At 41.0% G+C, this 19,022-nt stretch overlaps 1 protein-coding gene across 5 annotated transcripts in view; it reads right to left on the reverse strand.

Annotated features, from left to right (window-relative positions):
* Positions 1-19,022, reverse strand: part of LOC126106668 (mediator of RNA polymerase II transcription subunit 1-like) — an 861,203-nt gene that overhangs the window by 113,656 nt on the left and 728,525 nt on the right. The window lies entirely within an intron of this gene.

Genomic DNA, 19,022 nt, shown 5'->3' on the forward strand with positions numbered 1-19,022 from the left:
GAGAAAAAGGAAATGACCAAAATGTCAATTTGTACTGTAGTAGTAAGTAAAGGATTTTTAAACAGCGTAACTATTTATTTCCAAGCATAGTTTCTATCTTGTGTGTTTAATTCCGGGAACAGGGTGACTGAATATTAATTTGAGTTTTAGCCGCCTGCAATCTGTGGCTTGTATCTAGCTCCGCTGTCAGGATCTAAAGGGGGAGAGTTAACTGCGCAAAGCCTCTGCCATTTAGACGCTGATGGCTTGCGAGAAAGCTGTAATCTGCCCGAGTGATGTGGAGCCGCTGTCAGCTGGCGACCACAGCATTAGAAAGTCCGCTAGGGGGCTCACAGCCGCGTGGAGACTTCAACGCATGAGCAGAACACGAACACTGCCGTCCCAGATAGTTTGGTAGAATTTACTTCTCTGTGGGGTTTAACATTACACAAATACTTTGGTAGAATTAACTTCTCTGTGGGGTTTAACATTACACAGTAATCTCACCGAGCTGCTCTGTGACTAGATAGTGAAAAGGACACGTCATTCCAGAAAATATTGCTATTGCTATCTAATTCCATTGCGAACCGTGTGCACCACGACCGTATTATTGTCAATATATTTTGAATATATGGCAGTATCGGTCGTAAAGATTGAAATCCTTTATTTTACAGATCGATTTCGGTCACTGTGTGACCATCTTCACTGCAAACTTTTCGAACCTTGTAGCCCCATCTCATAATAACACATTTTCCATGATATTGGACCGGCTACTGCTGAGGTCACAAAATAGGTTCTTCTGTAATTCAAAACTACTGTATGCAGTGAAAGTGAACACATCTGTTGGAAATAACCATCACAGTACATGTTACGCCACACAGAAAATGTTATGTTATTATGATATGGGCCTGCAAGGTTCAAAATTTGCACTGAAGATGGTCACACAGTGACCGAAATCGATCTGTAAAATAAAGGCTTTTCCTTTCCTTTCCTTATTTCCATATCAATACCTGGTATCAACAGAGCCCTTTTATTGAAGAAAGTTTTCTTCGCTTGCAATAGTCTATTTACGCTATCTTCCTTGCTTGGCCCATGCTTTACGATCGATGCTGTCATTTATCCTAAATATTGTTATTGACAATGGGCTAAAGAAAGAAATGTGATAATTACAGCAAAGAGAATCAATAAACGCATGAGACAGTAGGAGGTAAGCTGCCTACACTGGTAAACAGAGACAAATCTATAGTGCTTTGCGAGTGCGTGAAGTTCTATACGCCCGAGTTGTAAATACATTCTTCATGACACAATTTCCGTGCTCTCGTTGAAATTTGCCAGAGGATACTATCTGAACTAGTGAAACTGTAACATCTCACATTACGTAAGCCGAATTATTGCTACATGCCAAACTTTCAGAAACTACTTCCTTATTTCCATATCAATACTTGATATCAGCAGACAACGTTTATTGAAGAAAGTTTTCCTCGTTTGCGATAACCTATTTCCGCTATCTTCCTTGCTCCGTACACGTTTTTACAACACTACGACTTTTGTCTATTGCTAATGTTAAAAAAATTAATAAATTGCCACCGTAATTGCCCTTATTTACATCAATGTCTTGTAGTTATTCCTTTATATTAATAAGAGCTATTTTTCAAACTAGGCTGCACTTTCCACTTTATGAAAACAATGTAAAATTCAGGCTAAAGTAGGTAATTTAGTGAAAATAGTATCCCACTTCGCAGAAACTATATTTTAAAAGCTTTATAAAACAGTTACTATCGTTCAGAATTTTATGAAAATACAGATTTTAATTCAGTTGCTGCCACCGTGATTAACTGCTAGAAGCTGATAAAAATCGACTGAATACTGTTTTAACAAAACTGTTTTGAAACGACATCATTCACACACAATCCATGAAAGGAGTAACACAGCTCATTTTCGTATCGGAAACTGATCTGCACAGCGTTATTGAAAGTTATATCACATATGAAACTTTAATTGCTGTTTTAGTTCAGCTTAAAAAACTTAAAGGCAACAGAACAAAAAACTGACTACGAACACGCTGTAGAAAGCAACGCAACGCCTGAAGGTCACTTGGTGCGTTTCACTCGGTAATTTTGCTTGCTATACAGAAGAATGCTTTCGCTTGTTCCACTACTGTGTCTGTTCCTATTTCTATGTTAAGCAAGTCATTATTCTCCTCATCACTTTGTCATTGTTTATCCACAAGCAATACTTCAAGCTAAGTGTACATACTGTCCATTACCTTCAACGTGTTATGTTATGTTAACCGGGGACCCAGGCTCCGCCCCGCCGCAGCCGCAGTGGTCCACAACCCCACGACGACTACCGCAGTCCACTTCACCCCTCCGCCGCCCCACACCGAACCCAGAGTTATTGTGCGGTTCGGCCCCCGGTGGACCCCCCAAGCAACTTCTCACACCAGACGAGTGAAACCCCTATGTTTGCGCAGCAATCGCCGACATAGTGTAGCTGAGGCGGAATAAGGGGAACCAGCCCGCATTTGCCGAGGCAGATGGAAAACCGCCTAAAAACCATCCACAGACTGACCGGCTCACCGGACCTCGACACAAATCCACCGGGCGGATTCGTGCCGGGAACCGGCGCTCCTTCCCACCCGGAAAGCCGTTAGTTAAGACCGCACGGCCAACCGGGCGGGCACCTTCAACGTGTACTGTTAAGTCTTCTTTGCGTCCGAACACATGGAACTCCGTGAAGATTTTACAGCTGGTCCCTACAACGATTCCTAATACGTTCATGGTCTTCAGAATAGACGAATAAACTTCGTTGAACAAACCTGCAGTGGTATATGCTGCTATTTAAACAGTTACTGAACCACAATGAAAGCGTATCGGTACCAGTATCCAAATGCGCCCTTTGAAACTCTCGTTGTCATTTTCCATGTTGGCACCGTCGCATTTTTAAGCAAATCTTCATCGTACAGAAGTTCGTATGCTGGTCGAATCTTTTCTTGAACTACACTGAGGCGACTTTTGTCACAGGGTATCTCCTAATATCGCGTCCGCCCCGATAGCTGAGCGTGACGGATTGCCGTCCTACGGGCCCGGGTTCGATTCTCGGCTGGGTCGGAGATTTCCTCCGCTCAGGAACTGAGTGTTGTCTTCATCATCATTTCAGCCCCATTCGGCGCGCAGGTCGCCCAATGTGGCGTCCAATGTAATAAGTCCTGCGCCAAGGCGGCCGGATCTGCCCCGCAAGGGGCCTCCCGGCCAATGACGCAAATCGCTCATTTCCAATTTTCATTTCCTAATATCGCGTCTCGACCTAATGCAGAATCTCGACGTAGCGGGACTCAACAAGTTGTTGGAAGTTCCCAGCAGAAATGTTGAGCCACTCTATCCGTCCATTACTGCGAAGGTGTTGCCGGTGCAGGACTTTGTATACGAGCTGAGCTCTCGATTACGCCCCATAAATGTTCGACGGGATTCACATCCGGCGATCTGTGTGGACAAATCTTTCGTTCGAATTATCCAAAATGTTCTTCAAACCAGTCGCGAACAGTTGTGGCCCTGTGATACGGCCATTGTCACCCATAAATATTTCATCGTTGTTTGGGAATATGAAGTCCACGATAATGGTAGTTTCAGTTGGATCAGAGGACCCAGTCCACTGCATGTAAACACAGCCCACACCATTATGTAGCCAACACCAGCTCGCACAGTGCCTTCTGACAACTTGAGTCCATATCAAGATGGTATCTGTTCTTTCGGACATTGACCTTCTTCTTCTGTGCTGGATGCACACGCATTGCTCGAACTCTTACGGCACTCGGTAAGAGTGTCTGCCGCGAGTAGTGAGTGTAATGGGCAGGGGCACTACGAATGTAGTGTGTGGACATTAAGTTGTGAATGTGGGTCTTACGGGGAGCGTGCAAGGGATAAATCAATGCAGTCGCACTATCCTCTGTGCCCTCGGTGGCTCAGATAGACAGAGCGTCTGCCATGTAAGCAGGAGATCCCGGTTTCGAGTCCCGGTCGGGGCACACATTTTCAACTGTCCCTGTTAATGTATATCAACGCCTGTCGACTGCTTAGGGTCTTGATTTAATTATCATTTCACTTGAGTCCATGGTTTCGTGGGTCTGCGCCACACACGAACCCTACCATCAGCTCTTACCAGCTGGCATGGGGACTCATCTGACCAGACCACAGGTCTTCCAGTCGTCTAGGGTCCAACCGATACAGTCACGAGCCCAGGAGAGGCGCCGCAGGCGATGACATGTAGTTTAGCAGAGGTCCTCACGTCGGTCGTCTGCTGTCACAGCCCACTGACGACACATTTCGCCACATTCTCCTCACAGATACGTCTCACATTGATTTCTGCGGTTATTTCACGCAATGTTGCTTGTCTGTTAGCACTGACACCTCTGCGCAAATGCCGCTGCTCTCGGTCGTTAAGTGAAGGCCGTCGGCCACTGCGTTCTCTGTCGTGAGAGGTTGTTGTTGTGGTCTTCAGTCCTGAGACTGGTTTGATGCAGCTCTCCATGCTACTCTATCCTGTGCAAGCTTCTTCATCTCCCAGTACCTACTGCAACCTACATCCTTCTGAATCTGCTTAGTGTATTCATCTCTTGGTCTCCCTCTACGATTTTTACCCTCCACGCTGCCCTCCAATACTAAATTGGTGATCCCTTGATGCCTCAGAACATGTCCTACCAACCGATCCCTTCTTCTGGTCAAGTTGTGCCACAAACTTCTCTTCTCCCCAATCCTATTCAATACCTCCTCATTAGTTATGTGATCTACCCATCTAATCTTCAGCATTCTTCTGTAGCACCACATTTCGACAGCTTCTATTCTCTTCTTGTCCAAACTATTTACCGTCCATGTTTCACTTCCATACGTGGCTATACTCCATACAAATACTTTCAGAAATGACTTCGTGACACTTAAATCTATCCTCGATGTTAACAAATTTCTCTTCTTCAGAAACGCTTTCCTCGCCATTGCCAGTCTACATTTTATATCCTCTCTACTTCGACCATCATCAGTTATTTTGCTCCCCAAATAGCAAATCTCCTTTACTACTTTAAGTGTCTCATTTCCTAATCTAATTCCCTCAGCATCACCCGACTTAATTCGACTACATTCCACTATCCTCGTTTTGCTTTTGTTGATGTTCATCTTATATCCTCCTTTCAAGACACTTCCATTCCATTCAACTGCTCTTCCAAGTCCTTTGCTGTCTCTGACAGAATTACAATGTCATCGGCGAACCTAAAAGTTTGTATTTCTTCTCCATGGATTTTAATACCTACTCCAAATTTTTCTTTTGTTTCCTTTACTGCTTGCTCAATATACAGATTGAATGACATCGGGGAGAGGCTACAACCCTGTCTTACTCCCGTCCCAACCACTGCTTCCCTTTCATGTCCCTCAACACTTATAACTGCCATCGTGAGAGGTACTGCCTGGTATTCTCGGCACACTCTTAGTACTAAGTATCTCGGAATATTTAATTCCCCAACGAATGCCCAAATGGAATGTTCCATGCATCTAACTCCCTTTCAGCGTTCAAAGTCTGTTAATTCCCGTCGCGCGGCCATAATCACGTCGGAAACCGTTTCACGTGAAACATCTGAGTACAAATGACAGCTCGCCAACGCGCTGCCCTTTTATATATTATGCAAGCGGTACTACCACCATAAGTATATGTGTGCATATCGCTATCCCATGAGTTTTGCCACCTCAGTGTAATTTATAGAGTGTCTATAGCTGACTATATTTCTGTCGGGGCACGGATCCACTCGACACGCTGTAGCTTCTAAAATGCTTTCGTAATCAAAAATTTCTTTTTCAGGCATAATCCATATACTTCAACGATGCAAATTATGTAAAAAAAATCCATTTCTTCATCGGTCTGTACCAGAACCACCCCTTATGTTACGCATTCCGCCCTGGGTGCGGATGTTGTATATTGGGTTGGCTGTCTTTCGGCATGTGAAACATTCCCCATGCCGGATTTATGTTGCCCAAACAGTAATTAGTTTTCGACAGCAGTGGGAATGTTGAAGGCGTGTCAGACCAATCGAGATGACTTCTTTACCCGTCTGACGCGCCTTCAACATTCTCGCTGCTGCCGGAAACGAATTACCACACGACACTCCACTTTATGAACTTGCTAAGCATGTTCGGAAATGCCAAATTGTGCACTTCACAGAACAAAAAACTGTAGTATTCACAACTATAATCGGTCAACTCGTCCAAACATTTGGCAACAACAATTTTTAGGAAAATGAAATGGATTAAACAGGCTCAGTCTCAGGTAAAGCAAGTGCTACATTTCGATTCATTTGCACGAGACTAAACAAATGCAGTCCATCTAGAAAGAAGATTGCTTACAAAACATTCGTGCCACCGATCCCAGAATATTGCTCAAGTGTATGGGACGCGTACGAAGTAGAACTGACAGAGAATATTTGACGCATACAAAGAATAGCAGCACGAATGGTCACGGGTTTGTTTGACCCACGGAAGAGCGTCATGGACACGACGAAAAGCCCGAACTGGCAGACGGCTGAAGAGACGTAAACTATCCAGAGAAAGCCTACTTACAAAGTTTCAAGAACCGGGCTGAAGTGATGCCTCTAGAAATATGCTACGACCCATATTGCTCTTGAAGACATCGCGAAGACAAGATGATGCTAATTGTAGGGCGCAGAGAGGCGTTTAAGTAATCATCCATCGCACGCTCCATAGGTCCATAGGTGAATGGAACGGGTATAAGCCCTAATAACTTGTGCAGTGGAAAATACCCCTCTGCAATGCACTTCACAGTGGTCTGCAGAGCATAGATGTAGATTTAGATTTATCAGTGGGCTAAACAATTTTGCTTCGGCTCCTGTAGCGGCGAGTTGCGGTAGTGTGCCGCGGGAATCTCACTGTCTACCAGGACTGCACATGCGAACCTGTCAACAAAGAACACATTTATCACGTAGCTTAAAGTTTTCGAGGATATAATTAAATCTTTGCTACCACTCGTGAACCCCAGCATTGGAATCTTTCTCCTCTTACACTTCTATTCCACTTTCGAATCTTTCTTTCTTATAAGATACGAATAAACCGCCATTCAAGTGCGACAAATGGTGTACCGTAAACCAAGTATAGCTTTACGGATTTTCAGATCCAAATGTGATTATCATGACTATTTTTTCAACATTGTGATATTTATGTCAGTGAACATAGCGGCTTGTACGACAGGATTACATACTAATAATTACAGAACAGTTTCTAAAACGCAGAGAAAGTAATGGAAAAAAATGTAGGTGGTCAAAGTTAGTATGGATTTGGGGTTACACTGACCGGCCTATACTTCCGCCACAACTGTTAATTACCGTACGTTTTGTGATTAATGTTTAAAAAAACGCAATGAAACTTTGGACACCCAGAAATGAATTCATCGATCTAAGCGCTGTACTAAACCTCATGAAAGAAGAAAAAAAGCAAGTCAGTGTGATCCTTCAGCAAAAGTTAAACGTAATTAAAGGTACAAACATGAATTGCCACATACATAGCTTCAAATTTAGCTGAGAATAATGCCTTCAGTTTCATCCACCTTAGACCTACATCCTAATTTCAAAACGTCCATTGCAGTTAGAATTAAGGTTATCTGTTCTTCATTTATCGGGATAATATATGGCTGTTGTGGTGAAACAAATTTCATTCCTTATTTCCGCGGATACTTGACATTATATGTCGTACCTGAATCACTACCTGGACCACAGTAGCTCGTAATTTGAGCAATATATGAATGACACTTGTTTTTCTTATTTGTAGGCACATTCACAATTGCAGATAAATCTTTGTCTATATACCGATGGTTAATGTATGTATTTCTTTTTCACACTTCATTTGTATCATCACTGTTTCCTAAATTATGTACCTGTGATCCTGGTGTAACAATGACTAGTGGTCAAAGTAATCCTAAACAGAGAAATCATTCACACGACGTCTGAAATCGTAATATAGTGGCAGATATATACATGTGAACAAAAAAACTAATCAGTCTTCTGTTTTGAGAATTCATCGGGTAACATGTGAAACAGTTGAAATCACAGACCACTTTGCAGTTAAGTGATATTGGATTTTGCACACTCCAGTTTTAACATACTTTTTCGTATACTATTATAAGTCGCAACAGGTTCGCCAACTGCTGCATAAGAAAATCGGCACTACATGACGCCATTTAGCGTACAGTATATTGCCGGCCTTTATCACCAAACAGTACATACTAAAACACTCACTGAGAGCCAACAGAGAGCTGTAAGACTTTTGGTGTACAAGTGGTCAGAGCAATCACGGCTGTTAATGTATACCCGGTTTACGGTACTCATTTTCCGTTGTCTTAGATTTTTATCAGGTGCCGCGAGGAATTTTTGCTTGCAATTTGAGAACCGACCATTCGCGATTCGTGTCTACGCCTTGGCGAGTCGCACGCAGAACAGTTGCGCAAGGAGACGGACTATCCAGGTCGATAGCTGAAGGCAACGTTCTCGGCTTGTATACCAAATGGGTTAAGTAGGAGGGAGATTAATGCAGTCGCTAGCAGTCCACCTGCCTGCTGCAACTCGAAGAGACGTCTACCCAAGACATTCGCATCTGCGGTTCGTGCAGCAGAAGATTTATGCAGAGAGAAATTTTAATGCCGCTCGAGATTGCACAGTGCTGCAACCGCATCTCTTAGGCATCTCGGCGCCTCTCGCTGTAAGTAATGTCGTTTCGAGCTGCTCATTTTCTCCTCCCCTTCTTCTGATTTCATGTTATATTTCGCACATGACTTCACTTTTATGATATTTTCTGAAACTACAATGGGCACTTAAACTTTTAATCACTCGTATTGGACAAAAAAGCTAATCTATGGATTCCTGGGACACAGGCAGCCCACAAAAGCTGTTGCGCATATCGTATGAACTTATATGTTCTCTTGTAAGTACAGGGCGAATCACCTGAAGCTTGCACCGCAAATATAGCGGAAATGGAGAGTGCTAGTGATGTGCCGTTTTCACAGAATCGATTGACAATCAGGGACTGCCATTTTTAGCCGATAAACAGATTGTAATAGCACTTAGCAAGTGTATTTCAGTGAAAACACACACTTTTAAAAAATGGAACAATGCCTATTGACATTAATAAACCAAAAGTAGCGTAAATCAGAATGTCAGTGTCTGTAGCAGGCTTCTAGAGCGAGCCGTCTACGAGATATCGTATTGTGCAAAGTTTCCACATCTACACTCGTCTGTGACATTCAACCTGCGTAGTAGCTAGGTTCGATGTTGTTACGTTTGTTTACAGTGAGCCTGTGAATTCCTTGAGGATATTGCGACTTGAAGCTCAGTCAGTGTGCATAGAACAAGCTGTAGGTTGTGAGTGGACGATGGAACTTACCAATACACAAAAAGCCGACATGCTCATGGTCTATGGAGAGTGTAGGAAGAACGCAATTCGTTCTTGTACGGTGTGTGCGGCAATATGTCCAATAAACGTCAACCATCTCGGCAGTTATTTATCAGCCTCTTCAACCAGTTACGTGGAAGTGGTAGTGTAACACGTAGACAATGTAACAGTAGGAAACAAGTGACGACAGAAGAGGGGAAAATTAATGTTCTTCTGAAGTTGCAGGTGATCCGCACGTTACCTCCTGTGCAATCGCACGAGGAAGTGGCATGAGTCAAGCAAGTGTCGTACGAATTTTCCATCGACATAGGTTGCATTCATATCACGTCTTTCTAGATCAAGAGCTGCACGGAAACGATTACTGGAATCGTGTTAACTTCTGTGCACGGGCATTGAGGCAGCATACTCCAAACCTATCGCGTATTTTTCTCAGTGATGAAGCCACATTTACCAGTCATGGTCAGGTAAACTGGCGAAACATGCACTGTTGGTGGTGTATCTTCGTCGCCGATGTAACGTCTTGAACCGTAGGAAGCAAGGGAGAGGACGATGTTATGTGTGGCCGGTGCCCTCTTTCCACGTCCGCCCCGACAGCTTCGCTCAGAGGGCTGCTCGCCCTCTGTAATAAGAAACTGAGTAAAGGAATCAACGATCAACTTGAACGGATGTCTTGTGACGTCCGCCTAGACCAAACGCAACGAAAAAAAAAGAAAAAAAAAATTACTGATTGGTCAACGTGACGGATTGCCGTCCTACGGGCCCGGGTTCGATTCCCGGCTGGGTCGGAGATTTTCTCCGCTCAGGGACTGGGTGTTGTGTTGTTCTCATCATCACCAAATCCTCATACAGCGCACAGGTCGCCTAATGTGGCGTCGAATGTAATTAGACCTGCACCAAGGCGGCCGGACCTGCCCCGTAAGGGGCCTCCCGGCAAATGACGCCAAACGCTCGTTTCCATTTTCCCTCTTTCCACAACACAAATGCACACATGGATTAATATGGCTCTTTATTTTCGTGAACTGAATACTTGAAAAGAGTCCATGTGTTGTGGTACAAGCTCATCAGCAATAGTGCTCTTGCAGACAATATCGGTAATCTTACAATTACAAACTTTAGTGTCGCTATAGCCACTAATCTGGCGTCCACTTGGAACTGTTGTAGCCTGTGATGTGGACTGGAGCCCGCTCTGCGATTGCTCTGACAGACGCCAGACTCAATGAATGAGGCAGTCCGGCGCTCCGGTCAGCGGCGGCGGCCTAAATACTTGCTGTTGGTTGTCGGTGTGTCTCTGGCCTTTCTCGTGATAGGTGGATTGGATTCAGCGCCTACTATCGATCTTCGCGCTCCAGCTTTGCCGACGGGTATGTTAACGACAGCTTACGCCAGCACAGTTGCTCTGTTCATAATCCCCATTCGCTTCGTCAGGCGGAACGGAAGCGTCCATGGATGTAAACGTTAGGCATGGGGTAGTGAACCACCAGCTCATAGGCCCGTTTTTCATAGACTGAACACTGAACGTGCACAAGTATCCAGCCTCCTAACAGACTATCTTCCACGGATGCTGTTGTTGTTGTCTTCAGTATAGAGACTGGGTTGATACAGCTCTCAATGCTACTCTATCCTGTGCAAGCTTCTTCATCCCCAAGTACCTACTGCAGCCTACATGCTTCTGAATCTGCTTAGTGTATTCATCTCTTCGTCTCCCCCTACAATTTTCACCCACCACGCTGTCCTCCAGTACTAAATTGGTGGTCCCTTGATGCCTCAGAACATGTCCTACCAACCGATCCCTTCTTCTTGTCAAGTTGTGCCACAACCTTCTCTTCTCCCCAATCCTATTCAATACTTCCTCATTAGTTATGTGATCTACCCATCTAATCTTCAGCATTCTTCTGTAGCACCACATTGCGAAAGCTTCTATTCTCTTCTTATCCAAACTATTTACCGTCCATGTTTCACTTCCATACATGGCTACACTCCATACAAATACTTTCAGAAATGTCTTCCTGACACTTAAATCTATACTCGATGTTAACAAATTTCTCTTCTTCAGAAACGCTTTCCTTGCCATTGCCAGTCTACATTTTATATCCTCTCACTTCGACCATCATCAGTTATTTTGCTCCCCAAATAGCAAAACTCCTTTACTACTTTAAGTGTCTCATTTCCTAATCTAATCCCCTCAGCATCACCCGACTTAATTCGACTACATTCCATTATCCTCGTTTTGCTTTTGTTGATGTTCACCTTATGTCCTCCTTTAAGGACGCTGTCCATTCCGCTCAACTGCTCTTCCAAGTCCTTTGCTGTCTCTGACAGAATTATGATGTCATCGGCGAACCTCAAAGTTTTTATTTCTTCTCCGTGGATTTTAATACCTACACCGAATTTTTCTTTTGTTTCTTTTACTGCTTGCTCAATATACAGATTGAATAACATCGGGGATGGGCTACAACCCTGTCTCACCCCATTCCCAACCACTGCTTCCCTTTCATGCCCTCGACTCTTATAACTGCCATCTGGTTTCTGTAAAAATTGTAAATAGCCTTTCGCTCCCCATATTTTACCCCTGTGACATTCAGAATTTTAGACAGAGTATTCCAGTCAACACTGTAAAAGCTTTCTCCAAGTCTACAAATGCTGGAAACGTAGGTTTGCATTTCCTTGCTGCAGTTTTTTTTTAGTGTTCTGTGGATATCCTTGGGGAGTTACCTGTTTTGGAAATTTTTTATGTTTATCGTAAAGCCTTGGAATAACCACCTGATTATGAGACTATCAGTCTGTTAACACTATTGAATGCTGTAAATTTAAGAAACAGCGCCATTTTTAAATTCATGGAAATTTATTATAAAATTGTTTTGATACTTCATTAAATGAGAACTTTAAAGGGGATGGATGACTCATAGCTCAAGCCGGTCCTACAACTTCCTGTAACGGCATGGTATTGCTGACGCACTATTTGGTAGACGTCATAATAATGACATCGCAAACCACCATAACAGAGAAACGGCTGCCTCGGCTAAAGGTTTGCAGCGAGTTGCTGGCAGCGTTGGCGGGAGCTTCAGGGGGTGGCTGTGTGACGCTGCGTATACCCGACAAGGGCACCTTGCAGAATGGTCCAGTTAGATTTTCTTCATACTTACAAGATTTGTAGGCCAGTGCAAACACGGCTTCGTCAAGCAGTTTTTTTTTTAAATGACCCTCGAAAATATCACCTCTGAAAATCATTATTTTTCTTCCCGAGCGCTGTTTCATGTACAAAACATTTCTAGCTTCTATTCATTGGTAGCTGATAATGTCTTTAAGTTATATGGAAAATAAATTTATGTAGTTTTTAAACGCTGTTCTACACAGCGGATGATTTTTTCCCTTTTTAAACTGTGTCATGTCAACAAGCAGAGGGCTTACTCTGTTAACACACGGCGACGAAGCTAACGAGAAGAGATTTTTTTGTTTTTGTTTTAAAACGAAGGACTATTATTTTCCCAATGACGGAAAACGTTATCAAGTGGAAAGATATAAAAAAGAAAAATTTGTAATTGTCTTTGGTTTAAATCTCGGCAATAGCACTTTTCTTTTACTCTTAATTCTATGTTTATATTATTAATTGGCTAAAATGGTGCGCAGTCCCACCCGCCAATCTAACAGCTTCCAAAGGCAACAAAAACTTGTTTTTCCAATACTTCATATACTTGCTGACATAAATGAAAAAAAAAATTAAAACGCTGTTACAATCTACTCACTAAGAGCCACTGTACATCTTATGTTTAACGTTTAATATGAAAGTCCGGTATTAAATTCAGCAACTGCGTGTATGTCTTGTGGCAATGTATCTCACAACACGCAAATCACCCAGACTATATTCATCCACTATTTGAGCATAAAAGCACTTCATACATAATTTCAAATCTTTTTAACACTTTTTCTGGCTGACACCTGCCATAAAATAATGAAAGTAAAGAAGTGTAGCGCTCGCTACATTTTCGCAATTGATGCACTAAACGTTCAGCATACTATATCACGTTTCAGTTTATTAATTCATTACTACCAGCTCCATTTGCAGACTTCTACTACGGAATGTAGCTGCAAAATTATATGATTGTACGACACGTAGTTCATGAGATATGACTTCATAAATATTGAGATGTGTGAAAAACTAGCGTTTCTTAAAACAATAATTCGATTCTTTGAAGAAGTGGGGCTGGGGGGTTACTCGATTATTAAGGTTGGGATATGTTAATGTACAAGCATTGAGTCATGATTTTTAGTAAAATTGAAATACTTTTTATTTTAATTACTAATCCTAACATAAATTTGTTACAGACCATCGAAATAAATCGCATACGTCAACAATCTGTTCAGTTACCTGAAAAAGTATTTTATTTTCTGCTTCACGGTTCGGATTTTTTACCAAATTTTAATTTATTGTGAATGCTCATAGTATTCATATGAATACTAATTAAAACTAAAAGATGTTATTTTTATTAAAAATTATCATTCAGTATTTATTATGTAACATATCCATTTGCTAATACATACGGTGTTTAAAGGTCGAAACAATATGCTTCTAGTAAGATTGGAATTTGCAATTTCACAATTAAAATCCTCCTATGCTAATCATTCTCCTACCAGTGAATGTGTTTTCACATTAGCAAACTGTTCCTGTGAGACCGTTGCGAATTCTGCTCCCGTAAATAATACGTAAATAAGAGACTAGAAGCTCGTTTTAAACTTTCTTATTGTTGTAAATATAAGTGTCATTACGTTAGTGTTTTGGGAAATATGATGAGTAAGATAAGTATATTGCACCCATAGACATAATTTTACCCCTAGGTTTTCGCATGCGAGTTGTACGGAAAGAGCAACATAAATTACTTTTCCATTTATTTAGTTGTATCTCGCGTTAGAATCAACGAGTCACTTGTGGTAAGTGTGGATGTTGCTGTAGATTAGTTAAACAGGAAGTGTCTTGGGAAAATTGTAGGTTATGGTGTCATTTGCGTGATTTTACTGGAGAAGAGAGTGGGGTGGTCGAAGGGGCTGTTCCGTGAAACTGAACAGAAAGACCAAAAATCCAGGAACAGGATTCAAAGATTTGTACCCCTCAGGAGGGGTTAGAAATCGCGATAAATTGTATCGCAACAGCTGAAAGGGGGGACGAGAAAGAGGACGTCGGGAAAAGTAGCAAGAAAACGGCGAATACGAGAAAATTCTGCTAACAAATTCTAAATTTAGTTGAGCAATATGTTTCGCTACCTATCAGTATTTAAGAAGGAAGAACCCATACAGATGTAAAGAAAGGCAGAATGCGCCCGAACAATGCTAAGAAACTTAATGATAAGTTGGATGTTAAATGGAAAAGAAAAAGAAGAGTTTTGTTGCTGGGTAGCAGTCCCTCAGCAGATACAGAAAAAATTAAGTGCATTGCACCAGGTCACAAATTTTATGAAACCAAGTGCTAGCCTTACCTAGGTAACAGAAAACTTGCGACAAATGTGTAAGGATTTTAACAAATAAGATCATGATTGAATGTAGGGGAGCTGGAAACATCATGGCTAAAAACGAAAAACACAGTCTTGGGGATGACCTGGACCAGACGGGTGTACCTACTGAGCACACAGTTTACGGTTTGTGGAGGTTCTGTGGCGCCATGACCAGCCTTGGCTTAACTCTGCTGCAAAGCGAGTAAACATGGAGCTGAGAGGGCCCCTTCAGCTGGATGCAAAATCCCATATTGTTGTTGATCCAGCAGCTGCTGTAGGGAGGTGGATATATACTTATCACGGCCTACATCTGAATAGGAGGGCTGAGGACAAGTTAGCAGATACATTAGCAGAAAACATAAGGGAGGCCACACACAAAGGCAGATACCCGTGGTTATTGGGCTCAGGTGAAATGCCAACATTAAGGGAAATACAGAATTTAGACAGAGAGCAGTAAAGCAAATTAAACTGCTAGAGATTCTCAGTTCATCTTGTATTAATAGAGGGGGGGATGTAATCAATGTGCTTCATCAGAACATCAGAGGGCTAAAAAATAAACTAAATGGGTTATTAATTTTTTTGCAAGATCTTAGTAGGTAGTATAGAAAATCTTAGTATAAGTGCTTGTAAGTCAGCTGTACATTCACGCAAGGCCAATATGGATAAAGGACGAGAACTCACATTCATAAATAAGGCTGTAAATACGATAATTTAGAAATAGGTAAATCGAGATACAGAAGCATGTTCTTTCATGAAAAAATTTGATGACTTATTGTGCTTTCTGTCAGACACCAGGATTATTAATATGTGGTGATTTTAAGGTAATTTTGCTGGATGACTATGACAGGAAAAGTAATCTAGAGGTGATTTTAGCCACTGATAATTTAGTAACAGTCATAAATTCTCCTACCTAAGTTGCTAAAGATAGTAATACCATTATAGATAATGTACCGATTCAACAAGCAGATGTTAGAGACACACGTGCCTATCCTGTGGTAAACATATTGTCAGACCACTAAGCACAGTTTGTCACATTAGACGCTACGGTCGCAGGTTCGAATCCTGCCTCAGGCATGGATGTGTGTGATGTACTTAGTTTAGTTAGGTTTAAGTATTTCTAAGTTCTAGGGGACTGATGACCTCAGAAGTTGAGTCCCATAGTGCTCAGAGCCATTTGAACCATTTTTTTGTCACATTACATGACCTAACTCCATGTACAGTTCGGAAACACTCAAAGAAAACAGTCAGGAAAATTAATGACAAACCTACTGATGATTTTAAAGAAAGCTTAAAGAAACGTCGACTGGGTGAAGTTAAAATGAATGTAATGCTAACTCTAAGTTATGAGTCAGTTTTGGAAGTGGTTTTTATAAAAATATAATTATATGCAATAACGGCATGACATTAAAGAAACCTGGGAACACTACAAGCATCAGTTTTTTGATGTATGGGTTTGTACGGCACTCAACTGCACGGTCATCAGCACCTGTACAAAGTCCTAATTTGTGCACAGTCTTATTTTTACACAATCCAATCTAGCCACTGTCACGAAAGATGATGATGATGATGATGATGATGACAACGCAAACACTCAGTCCTTGGGCAGAGAAAATCCCCAACCAGGCCGGGAATCGAATATGGGACCTCATGATCCAGAGGCAGCAACGCTAGTCACTAGACCACGAGCTGCGGACATACAAGCATCAGAATCTCTTCACAACCAAAATTGGATTTGAACAAAATATCCAGAATCAGTAATGATCCAGAAATAATTTATTATTGTAAACAGCACTGTAAAATATCAAGAAAAAATGTACAATAAATCCAGGAGCATGTAAACCATGTATGAAACTGATAGGTCATATAACAAAATAAAACAAATACGAAAATTTTTAAAACAGAGACGGGTAAAGAATCCATAGACGGTAACACTATTCCTGTAAAAGGAATGGTAACATTGTAAAAGACAGTACATGTGTAGCAGGTATTTTTAATAATTACTGTTTAAAAATAGATGTGAAAATTGGTAAATAGTCCAGGACAGAAAGCAAAACAGTACACTAAAGAAGCAGTACAGAAGACATATAGTGAATTAAAAATTAATTTCACATCCCCATCGGAAACAAGGGACTGACTGAAAAAATAAAAATTCATTAGGGGTGAATAATATGTCCAATAAGATATTAAGTAGTTGTATTCCAGTAATATGTAATGTTCTTTTCACTTGTATAATGCATCATTAACTCAGAATGTTTTCTCATGAAGACTGCAATATGCCATTGTTAGGCCTCTCTATGAGAAGGGATGACTCTGCAGATATTAACAACTGGCGCCCAGTGTCACTCCTCACACGATTTTCTAAAATTTTTAGGAGGTAATGTATTCCAGGGTTGTCACACACCTGTGTACTCATAGTGATGGAATACTTAGGCAAGCACCGTATGGATTTCAGAAGCGTCTTTCTACTGAGTCAGCTGTTTGTACATTATAAAATCTTTAGCTGACAAAATATCACCAATTGGGAGCTTCTGTGACTTATTAGTGGTATTTAATTGTGTTAGTCACAATATTCTTTAGAGACGTTACGTTTAATTGAATAAATACAGTAGTTCAACAAACCCCCGGTTAGTTCTTATTTAAGAAACTGTACAGAGAAAGTTACCAAGTAATACAAAGAGGGACGGCTCATCATCTGCATGGGGAGAAATTACAGTGTGAGTCCCACAGGGTTCGACCACTTGCCCACTACTGTTCTTGCTTGATGTTAATGATGTGCCATTTTATTTTATTCAGGAGGCAGAATTAGTTCTTTGAGCAGATGATACATGCATTGTTGTGAAGTCTAGCAAAGAAACATCGACAGAGAAAATAGTAAATGATGTTTTAATGAAAGTTATTGAATGGTTTTGCCCAAATGGGCCAGCTTTAAACTTTGAAAAATTGTAGGTCATCCAATTTTCTACTGTCAAAAATATCCCACTTCATATTAACGTATTATACCAACAAATAACAACAAACAGGGTAGATAATTATAAGTTCTAAGATGTTTTTACCGATGGAAAATCCTGTAGTAGACATTATAAACAGTTTAGATTCAGCTACTCTACCATAATAATAATAACTGTCAACTTTGGAAATATAGAAGTCAATAATTTAATGTAATTTGCGTATTTTCATTCATTGCTGTCTTATGGGATAATATTCTGGGGCAACTTCTCAATCAAGCAAAAAGTATTCATTGTGCTGAAGAAAGTAACTAGAATTATGTTTTAAGTTTACACATGAACATCTTGCAGGTAACGCTTTAAGCAGCTGGGAATATTAATCACAATCTCACAGTGCATTTATTAACTTACGAAATTTGTTATCAACAGTTCATTTAAGTTTGAGAGTAACAGAGACATTCTCAAGTACAACAATGGAAGGAAATATTATTTTTATTACCCTTTATTTGATTTAAACTATAGCAGAGAAATGTGTGAACATGTAGCTATGAAAAACTCTTTGACAATGTACTCATGCAAATGAAATGTCTGAGAGGTAGCAGAGGTATTATCAAATGTAGATCAAACATATTTCTTCTTGATAATTCCTTCTACACCACAGAGAAATTCTTGGGAAGAAATAATCACCCACTAAAAAAAAATGTAAATTGCCAGCAAGTAGCTCTTCAGTCTATTGACACATTCCACAACATAATGCTTATATTAAATTTGGTCAATGGAACCAGTAACTGATTATAACTAAACACAACACACCAATCAATTATATTTGGTAATTAACTGTGTCAGTCATGTGGACATACACTAATCAGACAATTTAAAATAAAAATTACGTGATACTGTCTTAGGAAATCGGTATCCAGGTTCTAACCTTAAAATCCTATAAGTCTAAAGGAAATTGAAGGGGGTCAATCGGTAAGTTTCCTTTGTGACTAATGGCGTGGTGGCAACACTGATGGTGGCCATATTAAATGCAGCAGACACCTGTTTTAATTTTGTGCTGAAGGCTAATAATAATAAACAAACATTAGATAAAGTTTCTGTTTGTTATTGTAACCATTCAAATTACCTCAGACATTTTATGAAGCTGTAGGCCTGCAATCCTGAACAAAGCTTCTACAAAA

The sequence above is a fragment of the Schistocerca cancellata genome, chromosome 10 (assembly GCF_023864275.1).
Source record: "Schistocerca cancellata isolate TAMUIC-IGC-003103 chromosome 10, iqSchCanc2.1, whole genome shotgun sequence".
NCBI classification, from domain to species: Eukaryota; Metazoa; Arthropoda; class Insecta; order Orthoptera; family Acrididae; genus Schistocerca; species Schistocerca cancellata.